This window comes from Fundulus heteroclitus, chromosome 21 (genome assembly GCF_011125445.2).
Source record: "Fundulus heteroclitus isolate FHET01 chromosome 21, MU-UCD_Fhet_4.1, whole genome shotgun sequence".
Taxonomy (NCBI): domain Eukaryota; kingdom Metazoa; phylum Chordata; class Actinopteri; order Cyprinodontiformes; family Fundulidae; genus Fundulus; species Fundulus heteroclitus.
The window spans coordinates 1,015,239-1,037,484 of NC_046381.1; the positions used below are offsets into that span (position 1 = coordinate 1,015,239).

Below are 22,246 nucleotides of genomic sequence, written 5' to 3' on the forward strand. Positions count from 1 at the left end.
ATCTGTATTAATCAGAGGAGTGAAAACAACAGCGTAAAGCAACGACAGGGTCATGATTTATCATCTTTTAAAACCAATGCCCTTAAACAACCAACATACAACCTGAAGGCCTAAAAAAGCAACAGCATTCAAGCCACTCGCCGCCCATGTGCGGTGCCGCCGTCAACGAGGACGCAAACACACCCCAGAAGGCCGGAGATGTGACCAGAGAGGGGACCACAGAGCGTTTTTAGGACCAACGGGAGTTCATTAGCTCCAGATGTCGCTGTGCAGGCGACTAGAAATGCTCGATATTACAAGCAAGACACATCAGAGCGATGTGGCCCATCTGGAGCACAAATAATGAAATCAGCTCGGGTCACCAGTCATGGTCGCCTGGCCGTCGGGTAAAACCCACCATCCTGTGACGTCAACGCCGGAGCCGTCACACACGATGACTAAACCCCCCCTTTATTCGGAATATCCCACCAGACACACGAGGTGGAGATGTTTGTAAGAAGAGAGAGAGAGAGCTGCTCCTGTTTCCCACTCCGAACCTCTTCGTAGGGGTGAAGAACATGCAGGGTTCCCGGGAAACGTGTGCACACACACACACACCTTTAAGTATGCAGCACCGCCCATGTTCCCTGGTCGACTTTGATCAGCCACAAATTCCACCTCTGTCCCTTTCATCTCTGAACTTCAAACCTGGACCGTCTGGATCAGTCGGACCGGCTTTCCGCTTTCCCCCTTTTCACCGGGCTGCTCAGAAGTTGTTCTTCCAAAAACAAAAAAAAAAGAAGAGAAAAGCTGAGCGCTGACCTTTTCTTTTCACATGTAAACTCTGCTGTTCAAAGCAGGGCTGCCTCTGATGATGACAGTGAGTTTCTGATTTCATTGCAGATTCGTCGCCGGCTGATCACACAAACAACTCTTCTCTGCAGTCGAACACATTACCTCGGCTTTTACGAAGGTTGAGCGAGCTGGATGCAACTTTTCCAAGCACTAATTCCCTGCCTCAGGATTGCAGGGGCTTCTTAGAGCCAGGACGCCTCCCTCCCCATCACTCAGGCTTAAGTAAAACAGCCAACTTCATGCCTTTTATAGTTGCCCTGCATTATTCAGGGAGAACATTAAACATTCAAAAGACACATCGGGGAGAGCCCATCATCTGGTTGTCAATAACCCTGGAGGACAACCTGGCTGCACGGATGCAGCGCTTATCCCACCTGCGTCGCTTCTCGCGGCGTGGACGTGGGGAGGGCGTGTAAAAATACGAAGCGCAAAGCTTTTAGGGGAAGGTGCGCATCTGATCCTGCCAAGCCGGCGCAGGACCTTAGCGCACCAGGAGGGGCACGCAGCGTTTTTCCACCCCCCCAGAAATACGGATCAGAAAAGTTAAACCTGGATGCCCAACCCGAATATAAAACATCTCATAACGCGTTTATTACTTGTTATTTTTTTTATTTAAAAGAAAATAAGATTTTGCTTGTCGTTTTCTCAGAATCACAACACAAGGCATCCTCGTTGAAAGGCGGACGCGATCATTTCGCAGAGCATATTTCGTATTTTAGCTGAATGTAAAACATAATACCACATATACACACGGAGCATAAAACTCCGCTCTAGCTGTGCCAAAAAAAAAAAAAAAAAACAACAACAAACAAACAAACATGGGAGCGTTTCCATCCTCATCTCCATGGAAGTTAAAAAGCAAATCCCTGCTTACCTGATGGATGAAGTTTATCCCAGCGATGAGAGATCTTCCCGCGACGGGTGGCAGACAAAACAAACAAAACCAAAAAAAAAAAAAAAAAGCACGCAAAAAAAGAAAAAGAAAATGAAAGAAACGCACGTTGGAGCGCAGAGTATCCGCTGGCTGCGGCTTTTGTTGCCCGTTGTTCCGCCCCGACTGCGCGTCTCAGCGGCGCTGCATCACTTCTCGCTGTGTGGATGTCAGAGAGGCTGAGAGGCTGAGGGGACTCTACCCTCCCATTGGCTGCCATTCACAAGTCCCCCCAGCAGAACAGGCAGGGGTGGGGAGAGGGTGAAAAAAAAAAAAAAAACACGGAGAGGAACACGCACACCCACGCACGCACAGATAGAGGAGCGACTGAAACAAAGAAGGAGATAGCGAGAGGCTTGCGCAAACACGGGGCGACGTTTAACTTTAACAGAGGAACAGAGGAGCTTTTCTTTCCTTCAGCCCTGATCCCTGATTAACAACTGCAGAGTCAGAGGTTGGCTGCGGGTTGGGATTAATTCAATAAATGATCAATGAAGAGCCACAAACACAAAGAGGCTGTTTCACTGGAGCACCCAGTAAATCACAGTGTCATCCGAAAGTTCATTTATGGCAGTTATTTTGTTGAAAAAGTTCAACTAATGCGTTTTTTTTACCTTCACTGGTCAGTTAAGATTCCCACAATTTTTTATTTGCTAAAAATAAATTCTTATGAACGTCTGAGTTAATAATGAGGACACTGATATTCAACTTGTAAGCCTACTATAAATTGACTGAATGTATTTATAAGTATTTGTCTTATTTCTGCTCTTTTTTCCACTTGTGTACAGTAAGCAACGTCAGACCATGTGTTTGTGACTTAATGATGAAATTTGTTAAATCTAGTGAATAAACTAATTGATTGAAAATGACAGGGTTCATAATTACGTTTTTTTTTTTTTTTTTTCCAAATTCATAAGTTTACATACCGCATGATTAAATAACCCTGGAAGGCTCGACGGATAATGGCAGTGAATTTATTTTTTAGTAACACCTTAAAACGCTTGGCTACCTTGTGTGACGTCACGGGAAAATCAAAACAAACCAACAAGAATATCGGAGCAGTGAATCTCCACAAGTCTGGTTCGGTCTTGGGTACAATTCCCAGGTGCCCGAAGGTGCCCTGTTCATGTCTTTAGACATTTAGAATGAAGAAACTTTATTGTCACTGTGTGTTACCACAATGACATTCATATGCATGTATGAACAACATGGGAAGAGCCAGATATCCCACCATTCAGGAATGAGTAGATTTCAATTTAATCTTGAAGTACTATAAATTATACACAATAAATATCCGAAGGGTTGGGGATTGAACCCTGGCTTTAACAGCCTGCATTTATCGGCAGGCTGATCAATATTTCCCAACAACGTTTTAGTAAAACACTCTTAAAATGACATTAAATTTTATGAAATTGTGCCAAACGTCAAATAAAATGACTGAAATGAATGAATGTTCTGACGATTGTGATTCACTGAATTCAACTGTAGACAAATATTTATCAATTCCTAGCTCAATGATCAAATGAAGGTACAAAACTGCTCATTATAACAACAGGCTATGAGCGTTTTTGACCAACTCTGATTACACAAGACAAAGTTTCAGCGCTGCAGTGATACGTTTTATGGCTTCAGAAGGTTTTTTTATTTATTTTATTTAGTAACACCACTTTTCCTCCAGGCTAGAAGTATACAAAGAATGAGAAACGCGTTTGTGATTAAGGCATGAGAAATGGCTAAAGTCGTGATACACTTATTTACATCTATTTGAACACGTTTGCATGTAGCTCTTTACTCTGAAAAACAACACCTCATTAGGGCCATTAGAGTTGGGCTGCTCATTAGAGTTAAAGTGTAACTCACCTGAAAATAATCTTTCTTTTGCAGACAAACTGGGCCTAAATGTGCTGCTTAAATGTTACTGTTAATGTATTTTCCCCATTTGTCTGTGAACTTCTTTAGTTCTGCAATGTTGTCTTAAAATGTTGTCTTAGTGCTGCCCTCTAAGGGTTGAACGGTGGCTATTGCAGTTCAATTTTCCTATTGGTTCAAACGGGACATGCTTTCGTCACCATTGCCTGGGTTTGGGTGTAAAAGCGTCTGCCAGACACACGGCCTCTCACCCTGCAGCGGGTCAGCGAATGAAGATCATTGATCGGTAGCGTTTACCGTTGTGTGTCAGCAATTATTCCAAAAAAAGTAAAAAAAAAACAAAACAACTGGACTTTTTTCCCAAGTTTGAAGACGTTTCGCTTCCCATCCAGAAAGCTTTCTCAATTCAAAATGTCTGGAGTAGTGTGGAGTTCCCAGCTTTATATTTTTGCCCAACAAAGGCCTTGTTTTTGCTTAGATAACATGCTAATTGAACCGAAACAGGTTCAACCCTTTGCAACAGGGAGTCGTTAAGGTCATGACTGAGAATCTTCACCAGCCTTTGTCAGCAATAGTGCTGCTAACATCGCTTTACCACTAAGAAACTCCAGTAGGGCCGGCTTTGGGCATCGATGATAAATGGCTTGTACTTGTATAGCGCTAGTTTAAACTAGTCTTGAGGGAATCCTCTTCCACTAAAGATAGATCTGTGTCAAACCTACTGGGCGTCACACTGGTCACTCCATATTTCAACACGTCTCGTTCCCTCGTCCTGACTTAGGTGCCGTTTTTCAAAATATGTCTGGGGGCGAAGTTCTGCTTTTACATCGGGGCGAGCTACCGAACACGAAGCACGTCTTGCTAGCTGTCAAAATTGCTATCGAGCTAGCAAGTTTAGTTTTAGCATTAGCGCTGTTGCCAAACTACAATGTATATCGATCGACAAACATATATCGATGATAGAAAAAAAGGGTCAATAAAAAGTTCAATAGAACAGTTTTCCTTCCTTTTACATTCTAGCCTATCATGTAGCTTAATATCACAGTCATTATATCCTCCCAACCAATCACAACGCAGACCCAGGAATGATCCACTCCCCAAGCTCCGCCCCCTTCAAAGAGTAAATCCTTGCAGATTTCAATAAAAAAGTTGGTTGAATAAAGGGTTGAGTTTGAATTCAGTGTTTGTGTTCTTTATCTAAAAATAAGACATTAAGTAACAGCATAAAATGACCAGGGCTGCACTTAAAATATATGTTTTGAATTTGTTGATAATTATCGACATTAATCAATATGATTTCTATTTTATCGATATGCTTTTTTTCCTATATCGTCCAGCCCTATAGCAGCTCTTCCCCTTCTTCCTGTCTGGCAGCAACTACTACCTGGTCAGTTTATTTATATAATTTATAATTTATACAATTTTTGAATTGAGAAAGCTTCCTGGAGAGGAAGCGAAACATCTTCAACTACGAAAAGAAGTCCAGTTGCTTTGTTTTTTTACTTTTTTTAAATTTATTTACATAGCACTTTTCAGTGACAAGACACTCAAAGTATGTACATGAACAGTGGTAGGGTGGTCAGGCTGTGAGCGTTGGAGTGACAACGACTTGTAAATCAAGAACTTTTAGTTCTTGATTTTAGTTCTTGAACCTTTTAGTTCAGCTCTGTTTGCATGTTGATGAAAGACACAAATGTGGCGAAACATCCCTGTCAGTATGGGCTGGACCTTAGCTCTGCAGGAACCGGAGAAGTGATGGCTAACTATTAGCTAAAATAAAATTAAATAAATAAATAAAAAAGAAAAACATGCACACCTGCCCTCTCCTTTGATGTGCTCCTCTCACAGCCGTGGTGGAGAGAATAAAATTTTCTGCGGGTGTTTCAGCCTCTTTGAAATTCTGCTTAACGTTGACGTTATGGTTTCCTTTGTTGTCATTGTTCCCAAAATCATCCGCATAAGCGGCACAGCTGTGGTGTCATGGGCCCCCCGAGTTTCACATCAGCTACAGTAACAGTTGGCTGGCGTTGCAAATAAACCTGTAAATAAAGCAAAATGATCAACGTGACGCTTTCACATGACATGACTGCCACCTGCCAGAGCTCCTTAACGTTCCTTTGGCCTCCCAACGCCGATGAGCCTCCAGGACCGTGTCGTCTGGATCGGCTTCCCTGGTCCTGAAACCATCAGCTGGGATCAAGTTTGCGGGCCGAGTCTGTAAACTGCGCTGTTTTATGGTAATCAAACTAAAGCGGCTCGTAAATGCTTTGTCCAGAGCTCTGCTTTGACCAGATTAGCCTGTAATCTTTTGTTTTCTATCTCTGATCCACACAGTGGCCTCATAAACTGCTGTGCTCTCTGTTCTGGGATGCCATTGGATATGTTAGGGGGTTTTTAATCAAAAGAGTGGCTGCCTTTACCTTTTAACCAAATTTAGGCTGCACATAAACTAAAAGTAGAATGGGAGGCAGATCCTTTAGCTATCAGGCTCCTCTCCTGTGGATCCAACTCCCAGTTTTGGTCCGTGAGGCAGACACCCCGTCTACTTTTAAGACTAATCTTAAAACTTTCCTTTTTGACAAAGCTTATAGTTAGAGTGGCTCATGTTACCCTGAGCTATCTCTGTAGCTATGCTGCTATAGGCTTAGGCTGCTGGAGGACATCAGGATCTATTGTTCTCACTCTACTGAGTTCTACTGTTCTCCAGTTTTACATTGCTTGTCGTCATTTCAGCTTTTAACTTTTTGTTCTCTCTCTTTTATCTTCATAGAAGGTACACCTGGTCTGACGTTCTGTTAGCTGTGACATCATCCAGGGAACACAGATCATCCTCTATTACCATCTAATGTAGAACAGATTACTGGGTCAATGTGAGCTTCTGTGCTTTCTGTGTCTCTGCTCTGTCTTCTCTAAGCCCCAGTGGGTCGAGGCAGATGAGCGTTCACACTGAGCCTGGTTCTGGTTCTGCTGGAGGTTTTCCTCCCTGTTAAAGGGGAGTTTTCCTCTCCACTGTCGCTTCATGCATGCTCAGTATGAGGGATTGCTGCAAAGCCATCAACAATGCAGACGACTGTCCACTGTGGCTCTACGCTCCTTCAGGAGGAGTGAATGCTGCTTGGAGAGACTTGATGCAACCTGCTGGGTTTCCTTAGAGAGGAATTTTTTTGACCAATCTGGATAATCGGATTGAATTTGACTTTGGAAAGTGCCTTGAGATGACATGTTTCATGAATTGGCGCTATATAAATAAAATAAAATTGAATTGAATTGACATAAACATAAAAACAAAAGTGTGAGCTCAGGTTATTACCAAAAAATAAAATCTTTTTTTTTTTTTGAAGGATCAACTCAACATGGAGGTGTAAAGAAGAGCTACGCACTAAAGACTTGATGATTCTCCGTTAAAGACTTAAAACCTACACTTTCATTCACATGCCTGATTTCTCCGCACGCTTTACATCACAGGAAAGCATCCTGTGATGTTGAGACATGGCAGACATGTCCTGTTAGGCGTTGTAAGTGGGTAGATGCTTTAGTGGAACACAACACGTAGGTGCCGAAGGTGTTAATGTGTGTTTACAAAGCTTGTAGCAACGGGGGGAAAAAGACGGTATCGCATGTGAGCGAGGTGGTTCATACGTGGTTACGGGTGTGGAACAGAAATGTTTCAGTGGAATAAAATCGAAAAATTATTGAAACATCCTTTATTGTGACACTGTGGGGGGAAATTCAGATTAAGCAATACGACAGTGGCAGAACAACCTACCGACAGTCCTGTTAGAAACACGGCGCTCATTTCATGATGGATTAGGATCCTGCAGAGTAAGAAACCAAAAAGAAATGCTGTGTCACTGGTTGCTATGGCGATTCCCCCCCTTTTTTTTTTTCCTTTTCTTCCAAAAGGAGTAATGGGAGAAGTGAAGCAGCAGGAAGAGTTTAAGGCACAAATAATCAGAATCAGCTTCATTGGCTATGATTGTATGCACAATCAGGGAATTTGACTTCTGCTGCAGCGCTCGCAGCGTACAGACATTAAGCATTCATATATAAGCAGCAGCGTTCTCAGGGGTTTCTGTAACGTGTAAAAGAAAAAAAAAGGGCAGGTTGGCGTAATGCAAAATGCTTATTTTGTTCCACAGCGGTGTAGCTGACTGCTCAGGCTGAGGTGGTCATCAGATGGACAGTCTGGGCCAGGGGCCTGCAACCTCTACAGTCTAAAGAGCCAGTTTGCCTACAGTCTATTTTAATTAAACTGGTTCAGAGCCATAAATTCTGCCTGAACTTTTGAAAAAAAAAAAAAGACAAATTATAATTTTTGCAAAAGATCTACTCTAGGAAACATGTTGTCATCATTAAAGAAACACCCTTTTATGTCTATTTTGAGGTTTAGATGTTGATATTTGTGGATAATGATGTAAAAAAATCATAGTTTCCAACATAATGAAAAAATATTGATTTAAATTGAATATTACTTGCACTTTTAGCATCATTCTATTGTAAAAATTAATAGCAATTAGTCCAAGAAAAAACTGCTTAAACCTCCATTATTATTATTATTACATTTAAATACCATAATAAAAATATAATTTGTAGCCAAAGTTATTAAGGGCCACAGGTTGCAGACCCCTGCTCTGGGGGGATAAACTGTGTCTGTGTCGGCTGGTTCTAGCAAAAAGCATCCGTAGCGTCGAGCTGAGGGTGAAACTCTGAATAGTTTGTGCGCAGCATGTGTGGGGTCTGCAGAGAGGTCAGCTGGCCTGTTCCTGACTCTTGGGTCAGGAACCAGGAAACCAGGAGTCTCTCTGAAACATTTATCTGAATCATGAGTTCTGGAAGCGTTAGGGGGACACACACGTAGAGTTTACATTAAAGGTATGCTATGCAACCGGGGTTGATTTTCCAGCGAGGCTCCCCCCAGAGGGCAAAAGTAAAAGTGCACTGTCATAAAGATGCTCAGCTGTTCTGGTTTCTCCATCAAGCCAGGCGCGGTTGTTTTGAGCTTAGACAGGTGAACGCAACGAAAAGTGGAAAAAACGGCAGTACAAAAAATGACTAACACAGTGAAGGTATGAACATCAGGGTTTCCCGCAGCGCCGTCTTGCCGAGGCGGCCGCCTCGCCAAAGTCACGCTACCACCTCGCCAACATTAAAAAAATAAAATAAAAATAAATTATTAATAATAATAATAATAATAATAATAATAATAATAATGATAATAATAATAATAAAACTCGATATGCTTGCATGTTTATTTGACGTTAACACGCAGTTCTTTGTTGTTGCTTTCACGCGTGCATATAGTGAATGGCAGGGCAAAAACACATGGAGTTCTCGCCGTAAAGCGAGACTTCTGTGTGTGCGGGCCGTGAGCTCTTGCAATTGCAAGTGCGGTATTTCCCCCACAGACCCCCGGGGCGGCCGAGAAAACCTTTGTTCGACCTGAAATGACTAATTTAATCATCCAAAACGGTATGGAACACATTAATTAACTGAAAAATGTTGCATAGTATGCCTTTAATGTAAAGTTTTATGTAGAAGATAAGACCCTTCAACGTCAGTTTAGAAACAAAAACCTGGGAAAATAAACATATAGATGAACACATGCATAGCACATAAACTAACTGACACGCAAGTGAATGGAAGAATTTAAGACTAAACCGATGGATAACGAAAAGGATGGATGGACCGGCGGTTAAACGGGTGGAGGGGTGCAACTTTTAGGTTTTGTAGAAAATATTTTTCCCTACTTTAATTGTTTGCTTTAAAATACATGAATTAAATTCCATAGTTCTCCAGGCTGTGTGGGAACCCTGATGTGCATTTGGGTCCAGGAGAATCTCACGTATCCAGACATTACGGCGAATGGGAGTATCTGTCTAAGCTTAAAGAATTTATTGCCTTTATGGTTTGGGGAAAAAAAAAAAAAAAAAAGCAGACACTGCAACCATAAACAGCCCCATAATTAAGCCAAGATGTTGCAAAAGCAGTTCGGCGTACATGACAAGATGATAAAATTAGAGTCTAAAGCAAATCCAAGTAATTTCATAAGACAAGGGGATAATGAGATCATGATCTTCTGCGAGAGAAAACAAAAGTCAGCAGTAAAGAAATACTCCTTAAATATAAAAACCTCTTGCAAAAAAAAAAGTGCCTTCTGTCATGGAAATTGTGCTTCAAAAAAAAGAAAAAAAAAAAAAAAAAAGAAAACCCAAATACCCAGCTTAATCTTTTATTCATCATTTGAGCCATATTCTTTTCAAAACACTTAACGGAGCCATGGAGTGACACGAGGCACAAAGCGCGCGTCATCTCCAATAAAAATGTAGCACCCATCAAATGTGCAGCACCAGGATGGAAGGGAAATCTGCAGGCGTTTATGGCTTTATGCTTTCAGTTTTTTCCCCTCATTTTCTTCTTCTTCCCTCCCCCCCTTCCCAAATCCGCAGAGCGCCATGTCGTGCCCACGTTACCACCCATGCAGTGTTTGTGTCATGATGACCACTGGCTGCTGCTGGATTCATGAGTTTAATCCCTGGAAGCACTCCAAGCATCCACTTTGCTGCTGCCCTGTCCTCTCGACCAAACATCAAGCTCTTGCCTATAGCGCAAAACGCATTGAGCCAAAGGGATGTCCGCATTTGGCATCATGTTCTATCAGGAGATCAGCCCGAGATGAGTAACCGCTGCCCTTGACTGCACCACCGCTGCTGAATCGCCTCAGCGTTATTATTATTTTATTTTATCTCTTTTGCAGGTTATTTAACAGCCTGTCGCCATTAAACAACAGTAAGAAACAGCCCTGCGAGCGCTAATTCTGTCCCGACGTGACATCTCTCCTCCGCTCAGAGGAACGTGGCTTTTTAAGTGCTTGAAGTTTTTCCCTGTACGGATGAGAAAAATGTCAGCGAGGCTCGCCTTAAATAGAAAGCCTCAAAAGAGATGTTCATCCTTGTCTTGTTTAAAGGCGAAAATGACGTTTATAGGGTGGGGGGGCCGTGTTGAGACGAGAGACGGGAAGGGCGACCCCGGTAAAAAACACCTGACAGCGGTGATACTTCAGGAGTGGTTGAAAATAATAAAAAAGAAAGAAAAGAAAGAAAGAGAGATGGGGAGAGAGAAAGTGCTGCCAGGACTTTGTGTTTACAGGCATCCATATTTCATTAACTTGTCTCTCACCTTGCCAGAGTCTGTATGAAACTGACCGTAACAGCGGAGGACACCATGAGCTACGACCACTCATCCAGGCCTCCGTTTCAGACATCTCGCTTATAAACTTCCATGATTGTTTTCATCGTTTATCATTTATTTATCCTTTTTTTTTATTTGCTAAAGTGGCTGATTTGTCTGCTGTGGTTGTGAGATGGCCTCAACTATAACCTCGCCCATCTGGAGGGCAAACGAACACTAAAATGCTTCAAAAGAACAAAAAAAACAAAAATTAATTAATTAACACAGCTAATTTATGTCAGTAAATTAGTCCAAAAGGTGAAACTAATTATATTTATCACTAACAATGATTGATGTACTGTGGTGTGAAAAATTTAATAATCTCCCCTCTCAGATTTCTTCAGTTTTTGCCTTTTTTTATTTTCAGGCTTGAATCTTTCAGATCAAACTAATTTTAGCTCACCTGAGTACAAGCTCAAAGTATTTTTTTTTTTTAAAAAAGGGACATGTTGTGCAAAATTCACTTTGTAGACTTTTAATACATTTTGTAGCGTACTTGGAGTCTCTTGGAATGAAGAAAATTTTAATGTAGTCTCTCAAGGTGCTGCGTAGATATCTTTATATTCTGTGGGGGTCACATTTTTAAAGCCATTCAGTTTTCTCTATTTTCAACAATTATGTCACAGTATTTGCTGCAGAGCTGCTAAACAAGTTCACCATTTCTAGTTTTTTCACAGTGGTTTTCTAGTCCAAGCTGAAGGGTGCTGAAGCTATGGGTGGAAATGTGAAAATGTTCAGTTGTTGGGTGTATTACCCCACACAATTCACTACACCTTCCCCCAAAATACTACAAAAATGGCCGATCGGGGTGGAGTGGAACGCTGTGCCACCTGGAGGGGGGGCGGGGTGGGAAGTGCCTCATTTGGATTTCTAGAGATAAAAACTAGTTGGTCTCAGCTGCACCTCAGAACAGGGGTAAGAGAGGAACAAGGAATTAAGACATTGCAGTTCTACTTTATATAGTCCACAACTTCATGATTTAAATGTGACAAGGTAAGGCATTAAACAGCATATGTCCTCTATAAGAAAAGAGTAAGTATTCATCCCCCTAGTCAAGTCAGGAATTAGCTGATTAACCAGATTTTCGAATTAAATTTTACGAGCCACGTCCAGGCCAACCTTCGGAATCCAGAAATTACTGAAATAGAACCTGCTAGACACGATAAAGTAGGCTAAAAAAAATTGGACATAGCTCAATGAAATTATGCACACTTTAAAAAAAATAATAGATTAGAAACAAAGTAATTGACATCTATGAGTCTGGAAAGGGTTACGAAACTGTTTGAGGTGTTGGGACACCAGAAAACCACCGTGAGAGCCATGATTCACAAATGGACAAAGCATGAATTACAGGGGAACCTTACCAGGAGTGCCCCCCTACCAAAATGACTCCAAGAGCGCATCAACGATTCAGTAATAACATTATTTTATTTTTTTTAAAGTTGGGAAAAATGGCCTCCATGGGGAAGTTCCAAGGCCCAAACCATCCATCCATATATATATATATATATATATATATATACACACACACACACACACACACACATATATATATATATATGTTATGAATATAATTATAAATTGGTTAAATCTGGACATCATGGTTTTCATTATTTCATAAAGCTGTGTGAACCTTTTAAGATCTGGTATAGACACAGATTAGCAACTTTTGGTGGAGTATTAAAGAGATAGAATTACAAATATGAGGAAAAAAGTCATCAGAGAATAAAGTAAAAAAAAGACAAAAGTGGTAATATTATGGGAAAAATGTCATATTATGACAATTAAGGAGGAACATTTCCAGAATAGTCACCGTTTGCAGAACTATCTTAGTCCTGGAGTAATAGGGCCAGGTTAGATTCTTATAATTATTTTTATTCCTTACGAGAATAAAGTCAGGAGAATGAATCCAAAGGGATACAAAAATAAACTCGTAATATTACAAAAAATATTACAAATATAAACTATATTCTGAGATTAAAGTCCCTCTGATACTGTTTGTGACTGAGTCTAACTGCAGATTTGCCACATTCAACATGGCGGACGCTCTGACGCATCCGCAGCAGGCAGAGATGATTAAAAGAATGGATAGAGGGTTAGATGTATGGATGGATGCACTGAAATTGCCCTGTTAGGTATTTCATGGCTGAAATCGGCACCCTTTATCCAACTGATACCTTCATAAGTGAATAAACATGAGCACATGTGTATTTTTTTTTTTTAGTCTGACTCAAAATAAACAACATAGGTGTGAAAAACCCAAGACCCCTTGAGGTAAAGGAATAAAAAATAAAACCAAACATTACGGCAACTGAAATTACAGATTTATATCAAAACTGCAATTTCCCAAGCTTTGTGTTTAAGCCAAAATCGTCCCTTTGATGGGTGGGACTTTTGAGTCTTGCTGAGGCAGAACCCCTAAAAAAAGAGAAATCAATAAGCCTCCTTTTAGACACACAGAGTCCTATAAACAATCCCAGAAAAAGATCAATATGCTACAGCAAAGTGAACAAGGGAGCACAGAGGAGTCAGGCACCCAGGCAGCCCGCATCGCAGATATCACAGCCTTCTTTAAAGAGAACCAGATACAGTGTTGTTCTTTGGGGCAAAGATAAGTTTTTTTTATCAACTTAGTTTCTCGGCTCCCAGGAGAAATAAACACAGGGAAATGTTTGCATCTTCCTGCGCTGAGAAATCTGTAGTATTTAAAAAAGAAATCGCTACGCAGTAAATAATTCTCCACAATTACTCCAGCATGAACTCATGGCTGCCTGAGTGATCCATATTTCTTCAGTCACTTTAGGATGAAGCAACGTAATGAACAAATCTACTGCCGGGCTTGTTTACAGCACGACTATTGCGTATTGTGTAATTATCTTTGAATCGGTTTACTGTTTTCATGGGCGCGCAGCTAAAACAGCTGATGGTCACAAGTTTTCCATGACTGGATTGTTTTCTCCAAACCCTCGGGCTTCAGGTCTTAAATGAGGTTTGACGTCGGCGAATGATTTACATTTCTTTTGACTGCTGACCAAGCTGCCTCCTAAGAAAAGGTAGAAGTGGGTAGAAAAAAGGACGCTGTCCTCCTAAGAATGGAACAAAGAGACATATTTCCTGTACATCTCATTTGATATCACATTCTTTTTCAGACACAAATTAGCAGGAGTCTCAGGGATTTTATCGTTTTATCTCTAGCTGTCGTCATGCAAGAGGCGGTGTCCATCTTGGACAGGTCGCTAGACCGTCACAGGGTGACACAGAGACACATGGGGCAGAGAACCGACAACAGATGGATAGATGGATGAATGCTCATTGGACGGCTGTATGGAGACAAGATGAATGAATGGTGATGAAATTAATGGATGGATGGTGATGGGGTGAATTAATGGATGATGATGGGGTGAATGGATGGATGGTGATGATATGAATGGATGGATAGTGATGAGATGAATGGATGGATAGTGATGGGGTGAATGGATGGTGATGAGATGAATGGATGGATGGTGATGAGATGAATGGATGGATAGTGATGGGGTGAATGGATGGATGGTGATGAGATGAATGGATGGATGGTGATGGGGTGAATGGATGGTGATGAGACAAATGGTGATGAGATGAATGGATGGATGGTGATGGGATGGATGGATGGTGATGGGGTGAATGGATGGATAGTGATGAGATGAATGGATGGATAGTGATGGGGTGAATGGATGGATGGTGATGAGATTAATGGATGCATGGTGATGGGGTGAATGGATGGATGGTGATGAGATGAATGAATGGATGGTGATGAGATGAATGGATGGATAGTGATGAGATGAATGGATGGATAGTGATGGGGTGAATGGATGGTGATGAGATGAATGGATGGATGGTGATGGGATGGATGGATGGATAGTGATGAGATGAATGGATGGATAGTGATGAGATGAATGGATGGATAGTGATGGGGTGAATGGATGGATGGTGATGAGATTAATGGATGGATGGTGATGAGATGAATGGATGGATAGTGATGGGGTGAATGGATGGATGGTGATGAGATGAATGGATGGATGTGATGGGGTGAATGGATGGTGATGAGATGAATGGATGGTGATGAGATGAATGGATGGATGGTGATGGGGTGAATGGATGGATGGTGATGAGATGAATGGATGGATGGTGATGGGGTGAATGGATGGTGATGAGATGAATGGATGGTGATGAGATGAATGGATGGATGGTGATGAGATGAATGGATGGTGATGGGGTGAATGGATGGTGATGAAATGAATGAATGGATGGTGATGAAATGAATGAATGTATGGTGATAATATGAATGAATGGATGGTGATGGGGTGAATCGATGGATACTGATGGGTTGAATCGATGAAGATGAGATGAATGGAGGGATGGTGACGAAATGAATGGATGTTGATGGGGTGAATGGATGGATGGTGATGAGGTGAATGGATGGATGTTGATGGGGTGAATAGATGGATGTTGATGGGGTGAATGGATGGATGGTGATGAGATGAATGGATGGATGGTGATGAAATGAATGGATGGATGGTGTCGAAACAAATGGATGGATGGTGATGAGATGAATGAATGGATGGTGATTTGATGAATGGATGGATGGTGGCGGAATGGATGGAGGGAATGAGTTGGATGGATGAATGAATGCTGATTAGATGGATCTATGAAGACAAGATGAATGGATAAATGGTGATGAGATGAATGGATTAATGGTGATGAGCTGAATGGATGGATGGTTATGAGATGGATGGATTGAGATGAATGGATGAATGGTGATGAGATGAATGGATGGATGGTTATGAGATGGATGGATTGAGATGAATGAATAGATGGTGATGAGGTTAATGGATGAATGGTGATGAGATGAATAAATATGTGAGCTGCTTCCTGGATCATGGATGGAGGACAAGACCAATGGACGGAGAGAGAGATCCATTGGTTGGTTATGGACAAGTGAATGGATGAATGGGCAGATAAATGAACTGGTGGATGCTCAGTGATAGAATGATGGATAAATGAAAGGATGGATGGAGGAACAAATGGATGGATTGATAATTAAATGAAGGGATGAAAGGATAGTTCTTTGAATATGTACAAATGGGCTAAAGGATGGGAAGATGGATGAACACCAATGGTGGTAAGATGGCATGAGTAGATTGGCGCCGACCAGGATGGTTAAATAAGCAAAATTTACAGAAATTAATAGATGGAGACAAGTTGAATTAAACCAAACAAACCTATAAAATATAATTTCTCATTTTGATGATTTCAAAACTCTCATGTTGCCTTTTCCTGCAAAAGCGGAGCTGAAATAGTCCAGAGCGAGCTATTAAGATGGCTTTTTACTCCAAGAATGTCTCAGCGCTCCACTAATGGCGCTGAAACATGTAACATGATATTCAGTACATGCAAAACAATACGGTAAATGCTGTGCCAAGCCTCTGTGGAGTATAATTAGGAGGCTCATACATATCTTTAATATTCTGCTGTCAAGCTGATCTGAGCAAGAACAATATGCAGGGTTGTGATGAAGTGGCTCTGCTGGTTGTGCTTGGTTGCAGGGAAATTGCTGAAGGTGTCAAAGGGTTATGAGCTCAACCGTAGGTCAGATCAGCAACAGAGTGATTTTTTTTTTTTAATGTGACTATTACCTAAAGCAAGACTTTGTGGCTTATTGTTAAAAGTTTATTTTTTTATTTTTTTTGCTGAAAGCAACATATTTCACCTCTTGGTAAAGTCAGTCACATCGAGAGTTTTAAAAGATTTGGAAGTTTCAGAGGCTTTTATAAAATAGAGTTATGTGAAACACATTGGAAGGGAACAAAAACCCACTGTACTAATTAAACTAAATATATCAGCATAAATGCATTGTCTAGTAGAGGAAAAAGTTAGCACGCTCTACCCTCTAATAGTGTTACCCTATTTAGCTGATGTACTTCAATTAGACTCTTCTTGTAACCTTCTACAAGTGTCCTAACCTGCCCCATTTCTCACTTTCACTTGTGAAATGTTTGGGGGGGGGGGGGTGTCCTTATGTGTAGAAATGGTCCAAATCAGCCCACAGCATCTCAAAAGAATCCAGGTTTGGGCTTTGACTAGGCCCAGGACTTGTCATTTCTTAATTGTTCACCAGTTCTTGGTGGATTTATGGGTATATTTTGGGTCGTTCTCATCTTACATGGTCTAGTTTTGCTTCGGCTTAAATTTTTTATTATAGTCTCACATTTTCCTCAAATACCCTCTGATGCAGTTTGAATTCATGGTGGCTTCTTTGGTGGTAAGCTGGACAGGTCCTGCCGCAGGAAGCAATACGCTTGTGCTATAACCCGTGCAATAATCCTGAAAGAAGAGACTTCTGCTGCTATCACCAGGTCATGTATATATATATATATATATATATATATATATATATATATATATATATATATATATATATATGTATATAATACTGGACTATAACTGTAACCATAACTGTAATAACTAATGTGCAACAATCTATTTAATACACTGTGCTATAACCCGTGCAATAATCCTAAAAGAGGTGACTTCTGCTGCTATCACCATGTGAATATATATATATATATATATATATATATATATATATATATATATATATATATATATATATATATATATATATATGTGTGTGTGTGTGTGTGTGTATATGATTGTGAATGTACATATGACATCATCTGCCTACTCCGATTTCTTTTGTATTTTTATTCTTATTGTTTTCTCATTTTCTTTCTTTTTTGGTCCACTGTATATATGAAGATACACTAGATATAACTGATGCACCTTTTCCTACTCTTGGCACCTTCATCTGACAATTGTTTGACTATTGAGCCGATGGGACAAGTGAATTTCTCCAACGTGAGATCAATAAAAGCCTATCTTATCTTATGACGTCTCCAGCTTCATGCTATACATTTAGTATGATGCTCTTCTCCTGGAATGTTGCATCTGGTTTATTCCAAAAACATCTTATGTTTCAGGTTCCAGATATTTCAGTTTTAGACTCTTGTGTCCAAAGAACATTATTAGAAAATTCCTGGTCTTTGTCTACCTTCTTTCAGGCAAACTTTAATAATTTCTTCATGTTTTTCCGACGAGATCAGAGGCTTCCTCCTTCCACGCCTGCCATTAAAGTTAAACTTATTCAGGCTCTTTCCGGTTTAAAGACATGATGCTCCACAGAGCTCCACACATCCATCTGCAATCGCTGCCATTTTTCAATACCGCATAAAATGCACAAGGCAATCAGGATTTTCGTAGATGTGACGTATCAGAGAAGCGACTGTTTGGATTCAGAAAACAATGGCAGCTGGCACCATAGAAGAAAGTGGTAACACTGGTAACATTTCATCAGATTTGTCCAATCTACCAAATATTAATTCTTTAAAAGAACACCAGAGAAGGCTTTTGTTAGTGGAAACGATGTTTTCACCCTTCTCCACTTGTCTGCCAGTAAAGAAGTTATTAAGTTGTGGTTTATCCAATCATATGCAAGGATTTTTGATAAAGCCCCTCCTTCTGAAATACATCTACAATGGAGCAATCCCAGACGGATGTGTGGCGCTCTGTGGAACAAAGTCCATCTGACGAGAGTTAGGTTAGGAACCTGCAGTAGACCCTGCAATATCACTTTAAGGGTTTTCAGAGACTTCTTTCAGGATCTTGCGGCCTGCTACAAGGATAAACCTGCTTAGATAGTCAGACCTGATCATACTAGTGGTTGTTTTGAAAATCCTCCACTTACAGACTATTTTCTGCGCAGTGGAAAATCTTATTTGGATGAAAAAGCCTATTTACCAGACTTGTGAGCTGCTACTTACAAGCCAGAACTACCGAAAAGTGCTTTAGAAATAAACTTGCTTTGCCTATAATATTTTCTCATATGGCTCTGTGGCTCCATTCATGGTGTTCGGTCTCGCTTCAACAGTCAACAGCACCAAACTGAATTAAACAGGACAAACCTTCTTATAGGTGATGAGTAACAATGCTCTGATCATGAGCCCCTGATGGGATAGACCAGTGTGACTTTAACAGGTTTAACGAAGTAGGAATAAATGTAGGGCTGTCCTAATTGGCTCTCCAAAAGAAATTGAGGAGGGGACAATTCCCAATAGTGAGACAATAAAGGAATTAATTTCTTAAATTGTACATTTAAAATTTGCATACATTTTTTTTTGCATTTGCTTTTTTTATTTGTTAGTATTAAATTAGAGCTTTTAAGTATTGTCAAAATCGATTTATAGGTCTAGATGTGACAGAAAATAATAGTAATAATATTTTCTAATCATGTGCATATGATAAATATGAACATTTTTATCATATTTTACATACATTTCTTACATAACCTGAAGCATTTTGGTATTAATTCTATAGTAAATATTCATGTGCCCAAATTTGTTGGAAAAATATATAGAGGCTAAAAAAAAAAGAAAAAAATAATTACAAAATAAAAAGCCAATGTCTACAGCACTGATAAGATTTTGGACTGGGGAGCATTCCTCTGGACCAAATCTTTACTGATCAGGGCCAAACCTGATAAGTGCCATTTCTTATATAGTTAGTGTTAACTTCTAAGTCTTTACTCACTTTTTCATATCAATGTCCTGATCTTTGATCAGTATTGGTATCACTTCAGCCTGAAAATACATAAACTGTCCCTGGATGGTTGAGCACATTATGATCCCACTCATTATCCATAGCAGTGTTCTTGAACAGTGCTGGGAGAGAGCCCGGTCTGTTGGATGAGAAGCAAACCTACACATAGACTGAGTCAGGATGGCTCGCTGTCACTTCTTGGTAGCTCCCATCCTTTCTTCTTAGGACAATTAATTGAACAGATGGTTGCTTGGAAGACATGTCTTTCCAAAATATTTGCTTTTTTGTAGTCTGCTGCTGTCCATCCTTATTCTTCCTGCAGAGTGTCAGTCTGTTCTTAATGTTTTAATTTGACAGTAGTGTATTCTTTTGTTGCACAACGCCCAACCATCTTTCAACTTTACTAAGCCATTTGTTGGACTTGTTGGTCCTAGTGGAGCTTGAGCTGAAGGTCATGATCTAATAGCCAGACATTGCTCTACGGGACTTTTAGGTGGAGAGCAGGATTGAAGTCTCCATAATTTACGACAAGTTGTCCTGATCCCATAGAAATGAAGCTGATCCAGACCATAACACTACCAATACCATGTCTGACTGCACCTATTCGTTTTGTAAAATTCTATGTTAATTTTACACCAGATGTCAAGCGAACATAACACAAACCCTCCATAAAATTCCACTTTTCTTTTTAGTTTAAAGAGTATTGCTCCCAAACTTCTTGGGGATATTTTTGATGTTTTTCGGTAATCAAGGGGTTTGCTTTTATGTGCTTATACTCAGCAGTGGTTTTGTTCTGGTTGACATTTCAGGAATCAAACAAAAGTGAAATCATGCTTAATTAATAACCTGCAGAATGGAGGTATTACACTTTCCACATAGGGTCAGGTCAGTTTGGATTGCATTCTTCCTTTAAATAAAACCCTCATTTTCAAAATGTGATTGTTATTTACTAAGGTTATCTTTGTCTGATGTTAAAATTTGTTTTATCTGAAAGTGCTAAGGGTGACAATAAACACATAAATAAATAAAACACTTTTTTTTTAATGGGGCACACACTTTTACACAGCGTTGTACATCTGCTAAATATATATATATATATATATATATATATATATATATATATATATATATATATATATATATATATATATAATTTTCACAGCTCTAGCTGTAGGATATTTACCTTTTTGTGCTTGTATGATCACAAAAAATGTCATTACCCGACAGTAAAATAAGTGATACTACTACCCTAAATTCTTCAATTTCAGATACTGAAGACTTTTTCAGATAATTAGGCTAGTTAATTATTTTTGGCAGTACCGTGGAGGGTATCCCCACACAGCGGGACTAAGTGAGGAGCCAGCTGTCGGACAGGCATGTATCATCAGTCAATCTTGTCTCTTTTAGTCCATGAGTTGTTGCAGTCTGTTTGAGAGCATCCGTTTGAGGCTTAGCTTGTAAACATTTGTAAAGTCGGTTGCAAATAAAGTTCCTGAATTAAGAAAGTGGAACCCTTCCTCTTTATCACAGGTAAGCATCTTAAGCGGGGGAGTTTCAGTTTCAAACTGCCTTGCTCATGGGTTCTAGTTGGAGGGAGCTTGAAAAGCACAGTCACTCTGAGGTCTTGTCTGGAGCAGTGGACTGCTGTATTATGAAAAAGCTGAGCCAAAAAGGGCTGACCTTTCAATTTACTGGTGCGTTTATGATCAAGTAATCTCTGGGTCTGAAACTTGGGTTGTGTTCTGGATAAAAACAGCTAAACTGAGTCTCCTTTGTTGGGTGGCTTCCCTTTAGAGGTTTTTGAAGACTTTCCACTAGGAGGAGACATCTGGGGTAGGACTAGAACTGACTGGAAAGATCCCTTGTCATCTTAGAACCACTTGGGGTCCCGAGAAGTAGCTGGAAAAATTCCTAAAACATTGCCTGGTGACAGGAGTCTAAAAATGCAAACAGAGGCCATGATGCTGCATGCACACGGAAGACCAAATGCATCTGCATGCGATGCTGTGTGCCACTGTGTCCTGGGTGCTTTGCTAACATTCAAACCATCAAAGTGTTAGGAGATGCAGAGACTAAAATGACAGTTCATGTTTTCTTGCAACATGCAAATAAAAGGACTTGGTTATACTGTCCTACGTTCTTATAGAACTGTGGAAACATTGAGGTTAAAGATTTTTGGCTATTATTGTTATTGGTTTTCTTATTCAGTTCTAAATATTGTGCCTATATAGTGTTAGAATTTAAACAAAATGTGTTGAAATGTTTTTCAAAGCATAAAATTAAACAATAGTTTGTATATTTACAACAGAATACAAGATTGTTCTTCTTTTTTACAATAAATTCATAATGTTTTGTGTTGAGTACTCAGTTCAAAACAGTTCATATTTGGGGGTTTTTCATGCCCCAAGAAGAGTAAAAACACATATAAAGAAATCTTGACTCAGGGATTCATAATTAATGCATTAGAGGGTTAAAATAAAAATATATCCACTCATCTCAAATACTTTACCCGGTAAAGTTTTCCGTTTTAAGTGATGATGTGTTTATCCTCCAAAGCTTTAAAGGTTGTAGTAATGTTTCTCTCCCCCCCCCCCCCCCCCCCCATCACCATCAGATTCACTAGTGCATGGTTGCTTAAGGAAACAGGATGAACTTGTGCTTTACATACCGCCTTCATAACGCCGTTGCTGATGAGAAGAGGTCTATACAGGGGAGTGGTGAACAGGTGAGGAAGAAATAAACGGCTCATATGAT

The 22,246-nt window shown here is 40.1% G+C and overlaps 1 protein-coding gene across 1 annotated transcript in view; it reads right to left on the reverse strand.

Moving 5' to 3' along the window:
* cdh6 (cadherin 6) overlaps positions 1 to 1,993 on the reverse strand; it is a 106,025-nt gene extending 104,032 nt beyond the window's left edge. The window contains exon 1 of the mRNA XM_012855699.3: positions 1,709 to 1,993. The gene's annotated coding sequence lies outside the window, so the exon portion shown is untranslated. The remainder of the gene's footprint in view (positions 1 to 1,708) is intronic.
* Between the last annotated feature and the right edge of the window lie 20,253 nt (positions 1,994 to 22,246).